Source organism: Aythya ferina, assembly GCF_964211825.1.
Source record: "Aythya ferina genome assembly, chromosome: 7".
Taxonomy (NCBI): Eukaryota; Metazoa; Chordata; class Aves; order Anseriformes; family Anatidae; genus Aythya; species Aythya ferina.
This window is the reverse complement of record NC_140302.1, coordinates 7,889,202-7,911,402: the sequence shown is the minus strand read 5'-3', so window position 1 is coordinate 7,911,402 and position 22,201 is coordinate 7,889,202. Positions and strand designations below refer to the sequence as shown.

At 39.0% G+C, this 22,201-nt stretch overlaps 1 protein-coding gene across 3 annotated transcripts in view; it reads left to right on the top strand.

Annotated features, from left to right (window-relative positions):
- PRKG1 (protein kinase cGMP-dependent 1) overlaps positions 1 to 22,201 on the top strand; it is a 466,559-nt gene that overhangs the window by 206,523 nt on the left and 237,835 nt on the right. The window lies entirely within an intron of this gene.

Genomic DNA, 22,201 nt, shown 5'->3' with positions numbered 1-22,201 from the left:
TAGTCTGCAAACGAACACCAAAAATATTTGCTTCATTAAATCGCGACAAATCGTCGCTTGTTTGGCGAAAGGCAAAATACTCTGTCCTTTTGATGAGAGCGTATTATTGTATTGTGGTGTGTTTAGAAATACGAAGGAGAAGCAAGAAATCTTTAAAAGCAGTGGCTTTGAACATTTTTTGTTGCCATAACAACGAGATGCAGCTCTTGATAAGCTATCGCTCCCTTAATGTTTTTAAAAAGTTTAGTTGCCGTAACAACAGCATGCATCTTTATTTTCAGCAACTGGTACTTCTGCTTTTTAGCTTATACTTGTAGAAGCAACCTGCATTTTTTGGTGTGTGCAATACTCAAAGGATGTAAGTCCGCGACAGGACATGGTTAGCACTGAGCTGCTGTGCTGGGGTCTGTAGGAACAAACCCGTTCATCTCCCTGTCCTCCTTTGTGTGTTCAATATGACTTTTAGTAACTACCAAGAACAAGAAAACTTCCTTAGGGTCTTGGATGAGAAAGAACTTTGTTCGTAGAGGTGTTCGGTGCCATTTGATTGGATTCCAATCCACAAATACAAATTTGTGAGTATTTTATCTAGTTCTGTCTCTAAGCCAGTAAAACACCAGGTTGGTAAATACTGCATTTTAGAGACACAGGTTTTCCTGTGGAGAATTGTTTGTGTCTAGATGAGGTGGCTGTATGGGTTGTCTCTACTTTAAAAAGTGGAGAAGTTCAGAGCTCGGGCTGCAGTGGTTCTGGAGAGTGCCCACCGGGCTGGCACCTGGCATTGGGGCCAGGTGGCGTCTCCTCTAGGTGGCTTGTGTGGGTGGCATGGCTTATTTGGGGGTTTCGGCTGCTTCTTGAAACCTTCTCATTTTGCATATAAAACCAGCAGATAAAATGAATTACTGCAGAAATGAAATTCACAGAACACGGAGCTATTCCATAATGTCCTTTATATCTGTATAAAAAGAAATGCATAGAACTGTATATATATGAATAGCCTTGTTGTGACAGATGAGGCCAGCAAAAAAAAATAAAAAATGCTGCACTCGTTAGTTGGTGCTTCTTACCCAAACTTAATTGCATCAGCCTCCTCCCCCTTTTTGTCCTTTTCCACGTTATTTTCCAGTATATTGTTATTTTTTATTGAAGCCGTGATTGGAGCTGATGGAGAGCTGACACAGTGTGAGAATTGCCTAAAAACAAACAAAAATTTGTCCCAAAAATAAATTTCTGAAGTCAAGCCCTGCCATTGCCCGATATCCCTGCTGCCTCTCGTGCTCCATCAAGCAAGGAGCAGTGAGGTGTGCAAACCAGCACTTTCCTATCTCCTCTCCCTCTCTGATGCTGACTTTCAGATAACATTTTCTGCTATAAATTATACATGAAAATAGCAGAGCTCACTGTATTTGCAGCTGGATGTATTACAAGCTCAGATTTATTTATTTATTTATTTATTTTCTGTTGGCTCCATAAAGTTATCTTTAGCTGTATTGCAGTTATGTTGCGGAGCCCGTTTCAGAGATTTACTGCATGGTGCAAATTATTTTAGGCTTTCTGTTTTTAGTTTTTCTTCTCCAGCCAACCATGGGAGCAGTTTACAACAAATTACATGATGCACAGGCTTTCCCATGTAAATACCGCTACATTTTTTGATGTAAAACTGATATTTTACCAACACACAAGTGTTCTTTGTTAAACTGCAGTCCGGCTGGTTCCCAGGCTGTTTAAAGAATATTTCCATGGGGGGAGTCATGAGTTCATTCTAATAACTTTTCACTACGATTTGTCCTATTTGTGCTTACACCCACCTCTAACATCTTCTGTAAGGATGGAGCCACACAAGGTAGTCATGAGTGTGTTTATAGGACTTTTGATAGCATTTTTAATGGGCATATGTTAAAAATCCAGAATAAATGGTTTGTGTATATAATTAAACCCCCCAAGAGGCGTGGGTTTGCAAAGAAAAGCCAGCCCAGCACAGCTTCCTTGCCCGCTGCAGAGTCTGGGGAACGGCAGAGCATTTTGGATGAGGATGTGCTGTTGTGCTGTACAGGATGCTTTACGACTCCATCAAAGCTGCACTCTGAGCTGAAGCCTTATTTCTCATCTTCCATCTATTTTAAAACAAACAAACTGCACTTAACATGACTGTGTAGGCACGTATGTAAACAAGGGCCAAGCAAAACCCGTGTGGTTCTCCTTTCTGGCAGTGGAGCTTTTCTGTTCCCCACCCCAGTACAGAACTGCCCACATTGCCTCTGCAGCTGGAGGAGGCAGCGGGAAGACAGTAGGGGGGTAAAACTCGTGCCCAGCCTGTGGAGTGAAAAACAGCTTAGGCCATGTGCAATTCATGTCAGTTGAGATAGAAAATATGTACATAACACTTATTTCCTCCCATCCAGAGCAGAGATCACATTCATATTGACCAGAAAGAGATAATGCAAATAGTACCAATGAAATTTTAAGACAGCTGTGGCTTTAATTTTGCTTTTCATTGTAATACTTTTAAAACAAATAATATAAAAAATAAATTCAGCTGGAAGTCCTGGATTGTGTAGTGAATATATTCAATATATTCTGCAATGTGATATTTTGAAGTTTATCATAATGCGCCACTTTCTGGTAACCTCAGGGCGTGCAGGTGATGCTGGCTTCTCACAGCTGGCACCCGACAGTGAGGTGAGCACCGGGACTGAGATGCAAAGCAATGTTTTACAGGGTTCCCAAAAACTGAATGTCTCAGGTCTCAGAGCTTGGGTAAGGCAGGATCCATCCAGAATCTTTTGCCAAATAAATGTATATTTTACAAAGAATACTGTTCCCTCTTTCAAGGACACTAGCTGGTGCTGGGAAAGCAGGGACCAGACTGTATTAATGGTGTCATTACAAAGAATGCAATGAAATACTTCATTTCCAAGAAAAACATTTCCTCCTATGCTGTAGGAGACAGTGAGCTGCAGAGAGGTGGGGCTAGGGGCAGCGACACGTTCATTTATTTTCCAGTTTAAGGATCAGTAATACTGAATGGCACTCTGAGAAATACTTACTGAAGTTCTACCTGGATATAGGCTTTTTTTTCCAATTTATTACTGGGAAACACATTTTTTTCTAGTGGGAAAGAAAAAGACTTTGCTAATGGAGACAGGATATATATCTCCAGGTCCACCCAGAAGCAAAACTAACTTTATATGTGTGTGTATATGTATATATACACACTGTATATATTCTGCTGTATATATTCTGTTACTGGGGTGGCTTAGTGAGAAGGAAATTCAGCATAGGCAAGGAAATCATTCTGCTGTCTGGGAAATTACTGGTCAGAGGCCTCCTGAGTACTGAACACAACAAATGCGGGGTTTATTCTTTGCAGCAGAATAAAATAATGCAGCAAAAATAGCAATAAGAATGCCACTGAGCTAAGAAAAGGGGCAATGTGAATTTCCTGGTGGATGTAAATGCAAATCAGCCTGCTTTGCATTAGCTGCTGGCATGTTAGTTGTGGTAAAAACATGATTTCGTAGTTTGCACATAATTAAAGATCAGCAAATTCATTGTCAATGTCAAGAGCTATGCAGCAAAAACAGGAGCTGTCAAAAATTTAGCTTGGTTACCCCTTCCAAAGGAAATTGCTGGAAATAGAATAAAGTAGATAGGATAGGATAGGATAGGATAGAACAGAACCAAACCAAACCAAACAAAACAATTATTTCAATGCACTCATATGAGACGGGATGCCTCTAGTGTAGTTTTGGAGAACTGATACGTGAAATTTTAAGTACTTCTACATCTATTTCTATCAAAGATGGCACCCTGTAATCAAAGAATAGCAAATGTAGTACCTTTAGTTAAGAGTGGTTTATAGAGAAAGGATGCAGACAAATAGATACTTCCTCATGCTGTTAAGTCTGAGATTAAAAGCGTGCAAAGCTTTAGAAGAAATTTCATTGGAAATGCTGATTAAAGACATGCGTTAAATGCAGCTGCGTAATGTGGCAGCATCCTTTGAGAGGGTTGCCCATCCCTGTTATAGGGAGGTGTGGAATCTCACCTGCCCCAGTCTGGAAGGTCAGGATTAGTTCATGCTGTGAATTTGCTAGAAAGATTCAGGTCCTTCCAGGGCTAATGGAAAAAGATGCTTGTCAACATCTAGTTTCTGGTAGCAGGGTTTCAGCAGATGTTCATTTTTTTTTCACAATGATTTATTTGAATAGAAATCATACAAACCTCAAATGTAAAGTATTGCAAGGTGTCATTAATTATTTACAATAATTTCAGATGTCAGATTTCCCAGTTACAGTAAGTTGCAACTCCCTGGTGATTCTGGAGTCATAATGCTTGAAAAATAACCCATATTACATTTAATAATTCAGTACCATCTACTTTGGTGCTTTTATATGAACTGTTAGAGTGACATTTAATGCTCATTAGAAGGTTGTTGCTTTTTTTTAAATATTATATTATGCCAACACTGCTATACAGGGATATGTTGATTTTAATTACATTTTGTTTTGGTTAAAGAAAAAAAAAGTCACCAGGAAAGGGTCAAAATACTCCATTTGTCCTCAAGCTGTTTATCTTTTAGCAATAGATATTTCATTAGAAAATCGCTTTGTGTATTATATTAATTATAAAATAAAAATAATGAAAGTTTAAAACGAAGGCAAATTTGAATGGCTTTTAATGGGTACAAAATATTTCCTGAGCAAGGTTCAAAATTCAACTTTCTGACTTTAATTTTTTCAGTATTAGAATTTACTGTGAAAAAAAAAAAAATGTCTCACCCATCTCTAAGCACTGATGTTACTGTGATACTGTACAGTCCTCAAACGAAACTCTTGTGAAGGAACTTTCCTTCACTATTCTAGAAACTGTGATAACACCCCATATTTCTGATCTAATATTAATATATTTTTTTCCTTCAGTAACATAAGAACAAAAAAGGAGGCAAAAAGGTAACAAATTCCATCTTGTATATATGGAAAATAATTGCTGTCGTCTTCTTTATGACTGTCTTTCCTTCCCTTTCTCCCCCGCCCTCCCAAATAAATTGGATTTGGCCACATTGTTCCCATGCTAATCAATCTCTTGGCCTCCAAGAGAGTCTCCAAAGCCTGTTGACAACTGCTCCTGAATTATAAAAGCTGCGAGCCTGCCCTGATGCACTTTAGGGTTGAGAGACTAAAAGTGAAATGCTTTCTCTGTAGCTTTTAGATATGTCAGAGCATTACTTTAACCCCAAGGAAAGCTTCATTAGTCCAAGCTCTTAGCCAGCCCTATTAGCTTTTTCCACCTTGATCAATTGAATCCAGTTCTGTCAACCGTATCATCTTACAAATACAAAAATGTTCAGAGTGAGAGTTTTTCATGAGATCTTCTAAAGGAGCGAGCTGCTCCCAGATACTTGATGTTACGGATGTGTATAGCAAATACTACAAGTTCTGAGAGGATATACAGGGGTTGTGCACAGTCCAGACTTAAGCTGCTTTACAATGTTTTTGCCTTAAATTGATTTTCCTTACAATCCCTTTGTTAGTTAGGGACTCTGTAATGTGTAGTTTTTTATTTTTTTTTTCTTTTTCTTTTTCTTTTTTTCTTTTCTTTTTTTCTTCTTTTTCTTTCTTTTATCTTTTTAATTTGAGCTAGAACCTCAAGTATTATATGTATTTGGTGAAAAGTGAGGATTTCCTGGGGAGGACGTAAAGGGGCCCCATTATGACCAAGCAGGTTACATTTCCCCACTTTGTGAAGTCCTCTTTTTGCCCTGGTAGCTTGTGGTGAAGATTCAGACCACAGTTAAATCAAGAGGCTGTGGATAAGTGGATAAGAATTTTGGTACCAATTATTTCCTAGCTTCACTATTAGGGGCATTGCTGCAGTGTTTACTTTTCCATCACCAATTGACCATCTATCTCAGTGTTTGGAAGTGGACAGCAAAGGGATGGAAAGGTCTTTCCCAAGCACAGTAAAAACCATCATAGAAATCTTTCAGTAGTTATCAAAAAGCCTAGAAGAGTGTCCTTTCCTGACATACCTGTGAAGAAGAAGGTGCAGATAAGCCACTTGTGGCTGTGCTGAATCCCAAATACAAGCTGCTTCTTCCATCTGTATCCCGGAGCTTTTGCTGTCCTTTAAAAAATCCTCTCTCCTAATGCATCCTTTCCCCTGCAAAGGTGCCCCTTCAAATCAGTCCCCAGGCTTTCCTGAGCCCAGCCTGACCATGCTGACTGCAGGACTAAATTGGCTTGATAGGATGGATGAAGAGATCCCAACTGTCACTGGGCTGGAATTTAAATGAAATTTTGCTGGGAAGAGTAGCCCTGATAGGTTTATTGCAGCGGAAAGGGTTTGTTGGACACAATCGGTTTAATGTGGTGCAGAAGAAGAAGTGAGTATCTGCTTGCATGTTTCTCACGGAGTCTTGCTGTTGGCCTCCACATCATGGCATTTCCCCCAAATACAAGGCAAAAATGCTGTAAGAGCTCCAAGCACATTAATATCCAATAGTGTATCCCAACATTTTATATCTCAGTACATGAATGGGGTTAGGATGCAGATGAGCAATGTCAAAACATGCATTATTCTATATTTTATCTCCAGCAGAACACTTTCTGCTTTGGAATATGTTGTATTAAATGTTTTCCTTCAGACTTTTCAGCTGAAAAATCAGAGCTTTTCATGAGCATATATCTAGGTAGCAAATACCAGCATCAGAGGAGTGGTAACTGGGAAATCCTCTTCAAATTGGGACCACTGAACCTTCTACAATTCAGTCCTTGAGCAAAGTGATATCCCAAATGGCTTTGTGGTCTGGTGGCTGTCGGGAACCTGTCTCACACAAGCAAGGTTGTTAAACAACAGTGTGGGCTTCAATGATTCAGGTGACAAAAAAAACAATAAGGGGAGAATTTTTTTTTTTTTTGAAGGTAGAATGAATTAATGCTGTCCAAAGGGCATAAGGGTAATACGAAAGTATACTTTTAAGTACCTGTCACACTTGCTCACTCCTGGAGTGGTATAAATGATGGATCCCCTTGCACCCTTTCTTCTAGCACCCCTGAACTTGAGCTGCACCATGGCCCAGGATATCATCTGCTTTCTGCCCACAGCCACAGGGCTCTGTGGACCTCTTGGAGCTGCCAAAAAGCCATCAAAGATGAAGCTGTAGTGCCTGTAAAAACACCCAGGAACGCTGTAGATATGCTGGGCAACACTGACTTTTCTTAAAGCAGGATGAAAATGCCAGTAAATACAGCTTGTGTTGTATGATAGTCAAGATTTTGATTTATTTATGATTTTAGATACGTTGTTAGTAAGCAGGCAGATACGTTGCTGCAAAAATCATGAAGACAAAATGACTTTTTTTTTCCCCGTAGGAGAGATTGTGTGTACTTCTGTATGCTATTATATGCATATTGTTTTGGGATTTTAATGAGTGATTCATTCCATGTCATCTTGAAGTTCCAGATTAATTCAAGTGCTTTTCAATAGGAAGATACATATCTGATTGAGAACTGAAAATTAGGAATGAAGATAACAGAGTAAACATTTGAAAGCACCATTAGCTCAAACACAGCAAATTTTACTTTTAGTAAAATTTGTATATTTACCTTTAGTCTTTTCCAGGCTCTATATATTTGTACACTTTATAAGAAAACTTGTGACTAATCCTTGATCTTTAGAAATTAGTTATTTTCAGTGTGGAATTTTGATGAAACAAGTTAGGTTATTGCAGAAAGTTTCTAAACTCTTACTAACTACAGTCTTGCCAAGCAATTACTAATTGTCTTTAATTTTGATGCCTTTCACTGTTTTTGTGTTTTATTTAACTCACAAACCATGGTGTCTCAGACCCATGGCCATCCACCCCACCTCCTACCTGCCTGGTACTGCAGTGTCCTGGAGGATGCTGCTCTGCAGAGCCTGTGCAGGGACACAAAAGCCGTGACAGGGATTTCAGTCCATGCTGGAGTTTGCATGCAGCATGCATATGGTTGTATTAGCATAATCACTGCAATGTCTTTTACCTCCACAGCTAACTAATTATTAGTAACATGGCATCTCTGCTTCCATGCCTCTCTCACTTCTTTGCAAGCTGATCAGCAGTGTTGTCTTTGAGAGGGTTTTAACAGAGCTCTTTAGATGTCAAATAGAAGTCATGTGGGCAGATACTATCTTAGAGTTGCATATACAAATGTGCAGAATGAAAATCTGCTGATTCTCACTATTGTGGATTTACTCTTCAGTAGCACATGTATTTACATTCATTTGATGTGTCAGAATGATAAAATAAGCCTGGGCTATATTTTCTTATCTTGGTTATTATGCACATCTTTGTCTATCTGTATGTAAATATTTTAAAAAATCCGAGTGTATAATTTATTTATTTATTTATTCATTTTTCATCAGTAGCTATATCCAGGCCTTTTGGGAGTCATTTTTGCTCAGAAATAATAGGTTAAATACCTATTTTCTTGTATTTCATCTTTTCAGAAATTGAAACCTGAGAGTTCTTATGTCTTCTTAGCACTGTCATCATCACATAAGGAAAGAAAATCTCCAAACACACTTTTATAATAAAAGTGGATTAATGCATATTTGTCTAAAACAATCAACGTTGTAATGAAATAATTTGCCAGATAAAGCCTCAGCCAAGTAATTACTTGTAAATTAGCACTGTAAAATGGAATTTCAGCAAAATTTTCTGACAAAAACCATAAACTATGTAGGTTTGAAAATAAAAGTGGTTGGGATTATTCCCAGGCAATTTCCCTTTAGCAAGTATACCTTCAAGGCATGTTGACACCAGCAGCACGGTTTTGTCTAGGAAGGGTCACTATGGCAGCCTAAAATTAGCATGTTCAATTCTGCAGGACCAGCTGCTTTTACAGTGAAAGATGGAGCAGAATATCTCAGTGCAGCTATAAGAAATCAAACCTCTGAGGCAGGGGATCCAGTAATTTCAGTGGCCGCATGTCTAACTTGTTTTTGTAAGATAGAAAATCCTTCAGGCTACTGTTGAATATAAAAATATTATCATTCACTGAAATAGCTTCATGTAAAAAACAGTGCAACAGTGACTTTTTTTTCCAGATATTCTCTCTGTTAATTAGTTTGTTACATTGGTATGGTATAAAACCGTTCAAACAGTATGTTATAGATTTTCCTACTGATTTTTATAAACCAGAAAATCCCAGGAACTCCAGCTTTTGAGCATTCCACTGATTTTAGTCTTCTTGACACTGAATGCTCTCTGTTGAGGAGCAGAAGCTTTGTGTGGACTGTGAGATGTTCTTTTAGTATACAAGTTGGAGAACCACATGTTTTAGTTATTTCTTTCTACATTTCTTAATGGATTTGCTTAGTTTCCTCGAGACCTTTGTTGATCTTTGTTAATAACAGAATTCATTAAATAGCAATATATGCTGGAATCATCCTTTAGGACAGCTTATCTGAAAACAGGAACAATAAAAGGCATCTTGAGGAGAAGGGGAAACTTAACAAGTATCACTTACACAGTACTCTTCTCTGGTAATTCACTTCACAGTAATTTTTCTTACGAGAAGCTATGTGAACCTGCGGAACAGATTATATTTGATGTTGCTTAATAAGGTGATGATCGGAGCTGCTGTGTCAAGAAGGATTACACCGAGTCCTCAGCTGCTGCCCTTTCCTAATGGGTCTAGGACCTTTATGTTAAAGTGCTGATCTTATGGGGAAAGGTGCCAAATAGCACTCAAAGGCATCAGGATGTATCCTGAAACAGATAACATTTCCTGCCAACACACAGGATTTTGGTTTACCCTGTTAAGACTTATTTCAATCAACACTGTCTTTTAATTTAAATTGAAAATAAAACAAAACAAACAAGCTTCTGACTAATTCTAAATTCAAAACCTAAATTTCAAATTCTGCTTCCAGATAATGTTGACCTTTTTCTCAAAAGACCTGAGGTTTGTGGATTCAGTGTCTGTGGCTGTGTTTGGGCTTGGGACATCCCATTGTTTTCCAGGGTTCCCCTTGGCTGAGCTTATCCATAAAAAGGTGTGCAATTTTATTCATCATAAGACGAGGGAGATAAAATCCACATTTTTTTAAAAAAAGGAGTAATGATACACCTGAAGAGCAGGATTTTTTTATATAAAACTAATATGCATGATCAAAAGATCACTAAAGTCCAGATACGACTCTCGAGCTTCGTGCAACCATGAATAGAGTCTTGCTGCTGTGGATTTGGTGGTGGGTTGTCATGTTCCCATGGCTCGTTTGTGCCTTCTTTGGGAAAAGTCCACAGAAGTGCCAATGCAGAATGGACCTTCCTCTAATGAATTTTCAGAAGTGCCCTGAAGACAAGGTTTTGAATTCCTTTGTGCTCTCCACGAGCTGGGGAGCAGGGAAATAGTGTTAAGTGAATGGCAGAACTGAGCCATAAGTGAGACCAATCCTCTGCATTGGCTCAGGGTGAGGAAACATCATGGATCATTTTCATGCCCTAAAAATTGTGTCCTTCTCAACTCACTGAGGTGAACCTCATGGAATTGCATAACAGCCAAGGTTGGAACGGATCCCAGAAGGTCACCGGGTCCAGTCTTTCATGGGAAGAGGAAGCCTAGATGACCCATCAACATCTCCAATTCTATCTTCAAAACGTCCAGTGATGGGGACTCCATCATGTCCTTGGGGAGGTTGTTCAAGGTATCAATTGTTCTCACTGTAAAATATTAATTTCTTATACCAAGATGAAACTTCCAATGCAGCTTGTACCCCTTGTCTCTTGTCATCTCCATGTGTCTCCTTGCATAGAGAGAGCTGCCATCCTCTTTGTAGCCACCCTTTCAGTGGTCTGTTTGCTTGATGTTTTATGTTAGGAGGAGACAGGGATTGGGTGGGTCAAACCACATCCAACTTCTATCATAAGAACCCAGGGGAAGTTTGAACCTGACTCAGTACCTGCTGTTTGCACAACTATGAAATACTTTGGGAACTGCCAACTCAAAAAACAGGCAGAGAAAGATCAGTGGGTGAGATGCTAATCTCAGAAAACTAAGCCAAAGCCTTAAAAATTGAATTGTTGACCTGGAAAACAGGCTCAGATTAAGAAATGTCAAGTTTGTTTGATGTCCTAAAAGCAGAAGGATAAGAAAATGGGGGTATTTAGTGGTAGCACAGACAGATGGGAAGCGGATTAGTTTGGACTACTTTTGACATGTGCTGTCGGTGCAATATCACAAGACATGGGATGGACATTGCTTCAATGAGACCAGATTTACTGTGGAATGTAAGGCAGATTTTTTTTATGTTTACATATGACCTGGGAATCAATATGCAAAGCTCTCTTAATTAATTATTTATACAAGTCACACAGAGTGATGGTGATGGCCAAAGTCTGTATCTTGAGTCAGAAAAATGTGAATCGTGACCATTTTGCACGGATGATTTTTGAAGTTATTCTTACAGGATTATGAAGTTCAGTATGACCTACTGTTTTGCATTAGGCTGAGTCAGACATAAAGTATTGGAGTGAATAGGTCATCCGAAAAGAATGAGGGAAACAACTTTGCATACTCTGAATACATTCATTAAAAAAAAAATCTTAAATAAACAGAATTGAAGGGGATTGTCCCACTCTGCTCAGGCTGCTGCGGCCTCACCTCAAGCACTGCGTGCGGGTTGGGGTGCCGCAGTACCAGAGGGGCGTAAACCCATTAGAGAGCCCCCAGAGGAGGCTGAGAGGATGGTGAAGGGCCCAGAGGGCAAGGCATGTGAGGAGCGGCTGAGGGCCCTCTGTCTGCTCAGCCCAGAGCAGAGGAGATGAGGGGAGGCCTCATGGTGGCCTGCAGTTCCATCACGAGGAGCGGAGGGGCAGGCGCTGAGCTCTGCTCTCTGGGGACAGTGACAGGACCTGAGGGCACGGCATGGAGCTGGGACAGGGAGGGTCAGGCTGGGGGTTAGGGAAGGGTTCTGCACCCAGAGGTGGTCGGGCACTGGGACAGGCTGCCCAGGGACTGGGCACACAGCACCTAGCTACTGCAGGTCAAGGAGCATCTGGACAATGCTCTCAGACATTTGGTTTGATTTTGGGCGATGCTGTGTGGCGCCAGGACTTGGTGATCCTTGTGGGTGTCTTCCAATTCAGGATAGTCTATGTCATGATAAGAAATAAGATTTGAATTACGCACTGTACGTATTGCCTTCAGAAGTTGTCTCTCCGAGAGTTCGTAGTCAAGGGTGTGGTACATTACAGACCAATTTCAGAAGCAAGGTGCAAAATTTGCTAGTTGTAGATTTTTTTTTTTTCTTCACCTTTTTTTTTCTCTTATTTTCTGTAATTACTGTTAATGTAGCTTTGGTCCCAGAGATTAAAGGTGCTTTGTTATGTCCAAAAAGTCATTTTCTACCATCTAGAGATGATATCATGGCTGCTTTCACTTAAACTCCAGAGCATGAGGCTGGACCCTCTCTTACTCTATGATTTCTTAGAAGTCATGAAGCAATGATGTGACAGAATCCATATTTGTTTCAATCCTTGTGATTGTCTTTAGCTTGGAGAATACACCAGGATGGGGCAGGCAGCTTCTGAGGTTTGAAAGGGCTGACCGGAGCGCATAGGTGCAGCACGAGCAGGCAGAACATGTGGGCTGGTTTAAAGGACTCTGTACCATTCCCATTTAAGCTAATAAAATAGGGAAAATTCAAAATTAAAGCATTTATTCACTCTTTAACCCAGTGAGCTGTATGTAATGTGTGTGCACACATGACTGTGCAACATTCATTGCAGGCCAAGGAGAGTGTCAAATCCTGCCATTCCTTCCAAAGTAGAGACCCATGTTTTTCTTTCTTTTTTCCTTTTTCATTTTTCCATTTTCCAGTTTTCCCTTTCCTTTTCCTTTTCCTTTTCCTTTTCCTTTTTTTTTTCTTCATTTCTTTCTTTTTTTTTTTTTTTTGTTTGTTTTTATTTTTGTTGGTTTTGCTCTGTTACTGGTCTTAGAAGAGGCAGCTAAATTGCTGAACTTTGTAGGTTTGCCTTAGCAGAAAAACTACAAGTCATAGAACAAGGATGTTGTTTTCATGGATATAAGCCTTGAACTGCTTTCCTTTAGGACGTTTGTCAAAATGCCAATATTTCACCATTTTAAATATAAAATATATATTTAATTCCATGAGTGATGCTTATGGAAACCTTGGTTCTGCCAGTTTAATAGCTGAGCTTGGGTACAGCAGTACTTGGTACTGCAAACAATGCCACATAGTTGAGTAAGATGAATCCCTCAGCTGGATTTAGTCCTTGTTACAAAGCATCCTTCCAGTAAAACTGTCCCTCAGACATGCATCAATTTATCTCACCTATTGGCATCAAAGGGATTTTCTATTTTTTTCCCAAAATAGGGATTTTTCTAACAGAATCTACCCTCTAACTTCTGCAAGTGTTAATTGAGAATAACTCGACTACAAATGAGTTTATGAACTGTAAGGAATCATAAACCAGTGAAATTAAGAAGTCAGATGAGCTGCTTTGGAAATATATCATTTAATTCTATTTCTATACATGTGAAATGAGAATTTATTTAGAAGTGAGTGGAGAGAAAATGTAGTGTGCCAATTATTAGTAAAGCTCATTATAACATGTGTATTCTAAGACTGAAAAGTAAGTGGTTGTGTAGATACCAGAGGAGAATGCGTAGTAAGAAAGAAGTATTTTTGTTGTCATGCTGATTACCAAGTTAAACTTATATCTTCTTCTGTATGTCATCTACTTTGCATAGTCTTACATGCTTTTAACAGTGTTAGCCATTCTCCAGCCTATGATCTAGCAAGATGATTTCTGCCAGTTGGTTGCTTTTTGTAGAAGTAATATCATCACTTTGGTCTTGTGTCATGGAAGATGGAGATGCCTGAATTCAAAATCCTCTTTGTGTTACTAGTCCTTATAGCCAGCCACCTCTCCTCCTCTCTTTCCCCAGTGCCAAATCTTTATTCAAACAATCAGACAAACAAACAAACAAAAACAACACAAAAGACCAGTATAATCAAGCATGGTGTCACTATTGGAATACCATACAGTTTTGAACTCAGATCTGAGAACCATGCTTGTCTCTAATGCCAGCCATTCAAGAATATAAAATTGCTCTGGTTTAAATGGAGGTGAACCTTTATCCAGTATTCTGGAGGTCCTTTACTTCATAGATGTAGGTGGGTGGTTTTGTTTTCCTTTTGCCATCCTAAGATTCATCAGGTACATTGGATATATGCTGCATATATACTATATATGCTATATATGCTGCATCTTTGCTGCTGTTGGTATTGTCCTGACCTCACTCCTCTGTGGAAATATACTCAAGCAGGAAAAGAATTGGTTCAAAAAGCTGGCCACAAATCACCTTTAATAATTGCTAAATCAAGTCTAATGATACTTGAAGTCATCATTTCTTAGGTGTGGGAATCTTTCAGTTGAGGTTCAAAGTGTCAGGTATCTATTCCCATGATTAAAATTGGTGCGTGTTAGATACCAGGCACCAGTAATATAATTGGAAAACATACTGTGTGCATTACCAGCATGAGGCCTTCCATCCAGCAGGAAAAAAGATTATTTACTTTCTGTTTGTTTAATGTTTCTGACTTAATCCAGTGCCCTACCAACCAATTTCTTAGCTCTTACGAAACAATTTTAATAGAAGCCAATTTAAACTCTCTAAAACAAAGCAATATAGTGTCTTGATGCACAAGCATTGCTAATTACTTTTCAATAAATAAGAACAAAATCATAATCTCTGGTACAGATAGAATTTTAGCCAGAGTACGTCAATGTCATCTTTTATACCCCATTAAAATTGGCAGCGAGAACTTTTGCAATGGCTCTTGTGCTTGGGCAGTGACAGAGCATCAGCCTGCAACCAGCTGTGTGTAAATCCCATGGCAAGGTGTGCAGGATTGCTTATTATATTACCGGCAGCAAAGGCCTTTTCCATGGTGTGAGATGTATTTGGACACAAAACTGTTTTGAGACCAGAAAGCACTGCACCATGTAGAGTCTGTACAATAAATTTCTTAAGACTGGGACCTACTGGCTGTTAAGCTAGCTCTGGGTTTCCGATTGTGCTTTGTACAACAGCACCGATTTTGGTTTGTAATTTCTTCAAACTTCTCTGAGTAAATTTTGTTTTTAAATTAATTTTGTGCTTATTACCTCACTGCAATGTGAGAACAAGTATATGTTTTTGGAAGGAGAGATGAGCTCCCAAAGGCTGAATGATAGTGTAAATGGTACACTGTGCTCAGCAAACGCAGAATTTTTTAGAAGACTTTAATTTGTTTGTTAATTATTGCCTAATTCCAATCAGTTAAATATTTGCTGAAATTAGTTCCCATTTTAAATCTCTGTATCTCATGGGTTTCTTTATCTGAAATTATATAAAGCTGAAAATCAGCTCTGGTATCTAATGAGAAGCTTAGGGTTCCCTCATGAGAGCTGTAACTTTTTCATTCAGAAGAGAACTGAGCATTAGCATTTTTAATCACAAAATGAATCCTGTACACATACCCAATAAATAATATTTATGCTATTAACTATTCATGGTACAATATACTGAAACCTTCCATGTTTCTTTGAAAAATTACTTTATTTTTGCTCCTGATAACATTTCTGTCATAGAAAAGTCTGTGACACTGTTGGGTATGAGGTAAATCTTGCCAGTCTGGGAAGGTTTGTGATTTATGTGTGTGTATGTATATATAAATATATATAAAAATATATACATATATATTATGTACACATATATGTAGTCATATATATAAACACACTGACATAGTAAGACTTATGTAATAACTTATCCTAACATAAAGAACTCCAGGCTGACAGTGGCTGAGTTCATTGCAGGGGTGAAATGAGGAAGGCCAAGGCCTGGTTAGAATTAAATTTAGCAAGAGACATATGAGACAACAAGAAGGGCTTCTTCAAATACATCAGCAGCAAAAGGAAGACTAAGGGAAATGTGGGTGCACTGCAGAGGTACACCAGTACAGGCTGGGGGCTGACCTGCTGGAGAGCAGTTCTGCAGAAAGGGAGTTGGAGGTATCAACCTCTATGAATACCTGAGGGGACAATATGAAGAGAATAGGGCCAAACTCTTCTCAGTGATGACCAGTAATAGGACAAGGGGTAATGGATATAAATTGAACCACAAAAGGTTTCATCGCCATATGAGGAAGAACTTCTTTACAGTTTGGGTGACAGATCACTGGAACAGGCTGCCCAGAGAGGTTGTGGAGTCTCCTTCTTTGGAGATATTCAGAACCCTCCTGGATGCAATCCTGTGTAACGTGCTCTAGGTGACCCTGCTTGAGCAGAGGGATTGGACCAGACAATCTCTGGAGGTCCCTTCCAACCTCAACCATTCTGTGATTCTGTGATTAGGGTTGAAGCTGAGCATCCTCTACCTCGATGGACTTCAGAAAGCATTAGAGATGTTTAAAATATCATAGGATTGTACTGTTGCTATGATGACTTTTTCCAAAGTTTTCCATTTGAGTTATCAGAGAAAGATTCTGAGTGTCTAAAAAAAACCTTTAAAATCTTTTTTTTTTTTTCCTTTACAAGCATATTATAGTAAAATACAGGAAATTGCTTTTTAGACTGTCAGCATAAAACTTCTGCTGCAGGTAAGACTACTACGTGATAAGCTTGTTTTTGATGAATAGAGAAGTTTGGATTGCTTTATAATGGTAGTGAGTGTTTTCTGCATATGTGCACACTGATGTATTTCTTTTTCAGTTTAAAACTGTTTCAGTTTTTGAGAGAGATGTGCTTTTTATTTTGCAAAAAAATAAGAAAAACCTCAAAAAGTTGCTAGTGAATGAGTGTCTTGGATATCTGTATGCCGATAACAAGATGCTGGAAGACTGTGTGTAATCAACAGTTTGACTTAATTAGCACTACTGAGTCTGGAAGTAAGAACTTGTATTCCTTGAAAGCTGGTGGAGGGGGATGCTGGTTATCCAGGAGAGGTGAGCTGAGGAGGTAAGGAGACACAGACTTTCAGACTTTCAGAATATACCTGTGAGCGATATGTGTATCAGCAACATTTGGGTAATAATAAATGGAGGGTGTTAAACAGATGCTGGCCACCCAGAAAACAAAGTGAAGGAATGTTTTACTGATGATTGTGAAACACCAGCACGAGCAGCTTGGCATAAATGGTAATATGAAGATGACTGATGGTGTCCTGGCCTATTTGAAAATGAAACCTACGTCAAAATCCATGTTAATTGGTCCAACTAGAGCTGAGTTGTCTCTACAAAGCATTGTCATGTCCTGTGGTTGTTTCCCTGTGGTTTCAGTGATTTGTAACTTCTTTTCCATTGTTGAGAAAGGGAAAGTAATATGGTAATGCAGTCTGTACTATGCATAGATGCTTAAAAATGGGGAATCAGCTAAAGTGCTCAGCTCCCATTTCAGAAGCACCAGACATCTAGGAACCAAAGCACCATTTAAAAAATCAATGGGACCTTGGCTTCTTCCTTTGTAATGAGCATTGCAAAATGGGACTTAGGTGCCTAAGTCAATTAGATGGCTTTTAACGTCTTGTTACAGGCTTTCCTATTTACTCAGCCACGTCTTGGAAGTTGATTTGAAGGCTTGGACAAACTTTACCAGTTTGATGATTGCTTGTGCACATAATAGATGTAATTCAGTAGATAGGAAGCCTTGCAGATGAAGTGCTGGTGTGTGACAAACCATTGGGATTTTTTTCCTGTTCTGGTGTCATGTATGGTAGGCTTTTCAGATTTCAGAGTAGACTACAACTGACGGAGTCTGATGTAAGTCCAAAAATAGACTTCATTCCTGGTGAAGAATAAGAAATTTGAGTTCCTTCAGTAACAGAGTGATTTTGATTGACTCCCAGATCAGGTTGTCGTATACGACCCTAAATAAAAGCAGTGATATGGCCTTAGACTCCACATCTTATGTACTTCTAATAGGATTTGCATATTTGAATTCAAACCAGTTTAATAAAAAATAAGTCAATTCAAATGCTGAGCAGAGAGCCTACAGGTGAATTTGTATGAGTGTTTTTTTTTCATTTTAGATAGTTGCACTTGTAGCGTCTTCACAACCAGCAGTCTATATATATATATTTAATTTTCCTTCCTCACACACTGACAACCTAAAGGGAGATGAGACATGCTGCTGCCTGACAACCCTTCAGTCTGAGGGCAGTTGTTATTCTTACGTGACTTTGTGACGTTGGCTATCAAAATCTCTTTCCTCATCTGTCCATCAGCACTGGGTCTTGCTTTGATTCACTCATGGAAATGTTGACATTGTTGCTCAGCTCCATGAATACTAACCCAGAAAACAGAGCCGCTAGCCTTATGGACACAAATAATACAGTCTTAGCAGCTAATGAGCTACATTAAATAGATATACATCATATCCATAGATATCTATATCTATAGATACAGATATCCATAGATACCTATATCTATATCACTACATGTAGATATATATATCTGTATACAGAGAGTATTTGTTTTGATACGTGGTAAGTCTCTATATTGATTTATCTGTATCTGAAGCAGTGCATGGCCATTTGTCTTTTTTGTCCAGATTTAATGTAGGATTTAATAGATTTAGATATTTCTAGTCTCCACGGGGAAATAATACTTGGAGAACCATAAATGTTTCAATTTCAAATTTCAACATTGTGTTACAGGTTTTCCCTGCAATATTTCAAGGGAATGGAATGAAGCCATCACTTATATGTGGTACTTAAATCGGAAAAAAAAAAAAGTGCAATGAAGTTTTTATCTGTTTTAGTATGCCACTGAAATACATAAAAAGCCTTTATATTTTTTAAAGCTTGAGTTCAATTTTTTTGGGGTCTAGATTATTGTTAAACAAGAACCAGCCCTCACTTTGATTATCCTTTTATAAATTCAAAGAAAAGAAATACAAAACATTTTGAGTAGCTCTCAGGAAAAACAAACAAACAAACAAACAAAAAACAGCAACAACAAAAAAAAGGCAAGATAAAGCACTAGAGAAGTGCTTTCCCTAAGAAGCAGGCTGTTTCCTTCCCAGATATGGTCAGTGTTTAATACTGCAGGCAAAAATCTGATTCTGGCTAAGGCTCATTTTACATTTATACTTGATAGCAACCAGCCAAAAGAAAACCAGCAAAGGAGCAAAGCCCAGCCCCACAAACCCACAAAAAAGCAATGCCCTAAAAAAGTAATAATTCTGAAATGACTTTCACTGACCGCAGCATTGAGGGCTTTCTAGCCGGGGAGCATTGGGTCCCAAGCCAGTTTTCAGGTGGATGTAGATGGCATGAGGGAAGGGTTTGATGATGAGCAGCATGCAGCTGGGTTGGGACTGGAGACCTCCCCACACCTGCACGGACGCCCCACAGCCCCTTTCCATCCCAAGCCTGTGCTCGGCTGTGGTTATTCTGCATTTTACCAGTGAGGTCAGGCTGGTTTTTCAGCCCCTCTCTGATGAGTTGAATGGCCAAGGTTCAGAGTTAATGCCTTTTTTCCCTTTTATTTTTCTTATCATATGAACTGCAGTTTCTTTATTGTTGCTCTGGACTTGTCATAAGCATTCACAGAATAATTTTCCAACCCTCAGGCATTCAGCTCGCTCAGGCATTGGAAGAAGTCAGCTGAGCAGCCTGGGTTTGATAGCCGTATCCCATCCACAGCAATTACCAGCTCAGAAAGGAAAAAAACAGACAGAAAACATGTACAATAGCCAGTACCACTGTATTTTGTGTCTTGGGCAGATCCTGGTGTGCTGTATGCCACCTGCGCTATGGAAACCATACAGAAAAACTGCCTCACCGCTTGGCCCCATAAAATGCTGTCAGCTGTTTTGATGACATTCATTTAGATTTACCACTTTTGACCATTTTTCCAATAATTTAGAAATGTATATATATTTTTTGCCCTACCTGTGCCATAGGAAACATATGCCATATCTATGTAACAACTGCAAGGAAGCCATGGAGCAGGAAGATGCATTGCTGCAAGGGCGCTCGGGCTTGATGCGACAAACTGAGTACACTAGCTTTCACATCCCATTCACCAGCATAAAGCCTTTGTTTCACAAAAACCTCTGCTAAGGTTAGGGGTAAGCTATGCACATGCATTATCGTCACCATGGGCTGGCAAAGCAATTTTCCCCACATCTCATACTTCCTCTCCAATATCACATGCATCCTGAGACAGAAACAACCGTCAGTGTACCCTGTATTTAGTGCTGGATTAGACATTATTAAATTAGACTGCCAATTTGTAACCTGGCAGTTTTATTCCTAAAACCATTGCTAATGAGAGCTCTAGGTTTCTATTGTATGCCGTCCATAGTCAAAGATTTTAGTGGTGGCAGGGCAATTTCTTCTGAGATGCTTCTTGTAAATGTGCCCTCAAACAGTGAATGTGAGAGCTGAGAGTGCAAAATAGGGAGTTGTACTGGGGATTTATAGGAATTCCAAGTATTATTTCTGGCAAGCAGAAAGCTGTCGTTACCTGTATTTTAGGAAAGGAAATGGTGGAATGACTCTTTTCTGTTATAGGTAAACTGCAGTGAGTCAAGCTCTCTAACGATGATACGTTTGTGTCACCATCTCTTGACAAAATGGCTTGTTTTCAAGGAAGGACTCCTTGCCTTCAGTACAAGAATTGCAGGTTAAAAATATGAATGCATTTCACTGTCATCGATGAATTTCTCCACTTGACAGTGTCATTGCCATTCTGGCCTCAGCTGAATATAATTGAACTTAGGTAATAATTATGTTAATTTACTGCTCTTGTGACAGGGTGGGATATGATAACCACTAAATTTTTTTTTCTTTCATAAAATACTTTTGCTTAACATTCATAACATCTTACACTGTAATACAAAGTGAGGACAGCTTGACAGGATAAACAGAGGCCTTAAAATCTTACTCCAAGAGAAGAAGCAGCAAATGCAGCAGGCCCCTATTTGCAGAAAGTTAGATCCCTTTCATACTTCCTCTGGCTTTCTTTTTTTTTCCCAAAGATACTTAAAGATTGGCTAAAAATTGGAAATGTGAGGATTGCAGAAGAGTGAGACCAGTAATGCCAGGTAGAATTGACACATGTCATTTTCTTTATAGGAAGAAGAAGCTGCAAGGATTTTGGATAAAACAGTTGCATTTATTTTCAGTTCTGTCCTAAAATTGAATTTTAGCGAGTAGGGTTGGCGTAGCACAGCATGAACACTCTTAGGAAGCTATCCACAGCCCTGTGCATGGGTTTGGTGTTGGGTAATTGTTTTCTGCACAACACCTCAGGCATCCCAGCAGGGCTGTGCCTCCAGCACATGGTGCTTCTGAGCTGCTCTGAAAGATCAAGAAATCAGGAATATTTAACTGCATGCAAATTTTGTTACTCCTAGCTTGAATTTTGAACTTGCAGAGGCTCTAAGGACAACATGTATTGTATCCAGCATGCCTAAACTTTGTTCAGTGTCTCCTGTGTGCATAGCCTGGCTAAGGAACTGGGGGACGGGGAGTAAATATAAGAACTGAGTTTTTTAAGGCATAAATAAAGTTGATGAATATAATACTAAAGGCAGTGTCCTGCAGGCAGCTTAGAGGCAAAAATGCCATTGTGACCACTGTACAGTTTTATATGACTGACTTTGAACATTTAGGACTAAAGACAGTATATGAAGAAGCAAATTGCTGTCTTCTTAAGGTATAATTCTCCAGAAGACTGCTAGGCACTGTTAAACATATAGTCTTTAATTAATTAATTTTTGTTGTTAACTGTATGAAGTCTAAAGACTTCATAGTTAAAAGCTATCTTCCTGCACATATCTTTAAACCATACTTGCAGCGATAATCAGAAAGCAAACCAATCCCTGTGCATTTCAGAGGATAATTTTAGCCGTCAGGATGTGTTTTAAAAGTCCAGCTATCTTAACCTGCTTAACATGAGCTAATGCCCTGTGTGCTGTTTTCATGGCCAAAATCAGTGATTTTCTCATCAGCAGAATTGCCTATCCATAATTGTTTTTGTTTGTTTGTCTGTTTGTTTGTTTGTTTTTGTTAAAGCTACTCTCCCTGTCTATTTTTAAAATATTTGAGTAAGTTCTGCAGATCCTTGAGGAGCTATCTGAATGTGAGCAGCCTCACTGTCTGTCTGAGCAAGAGAGTTATCCTCGTAGGCATTGCCACGG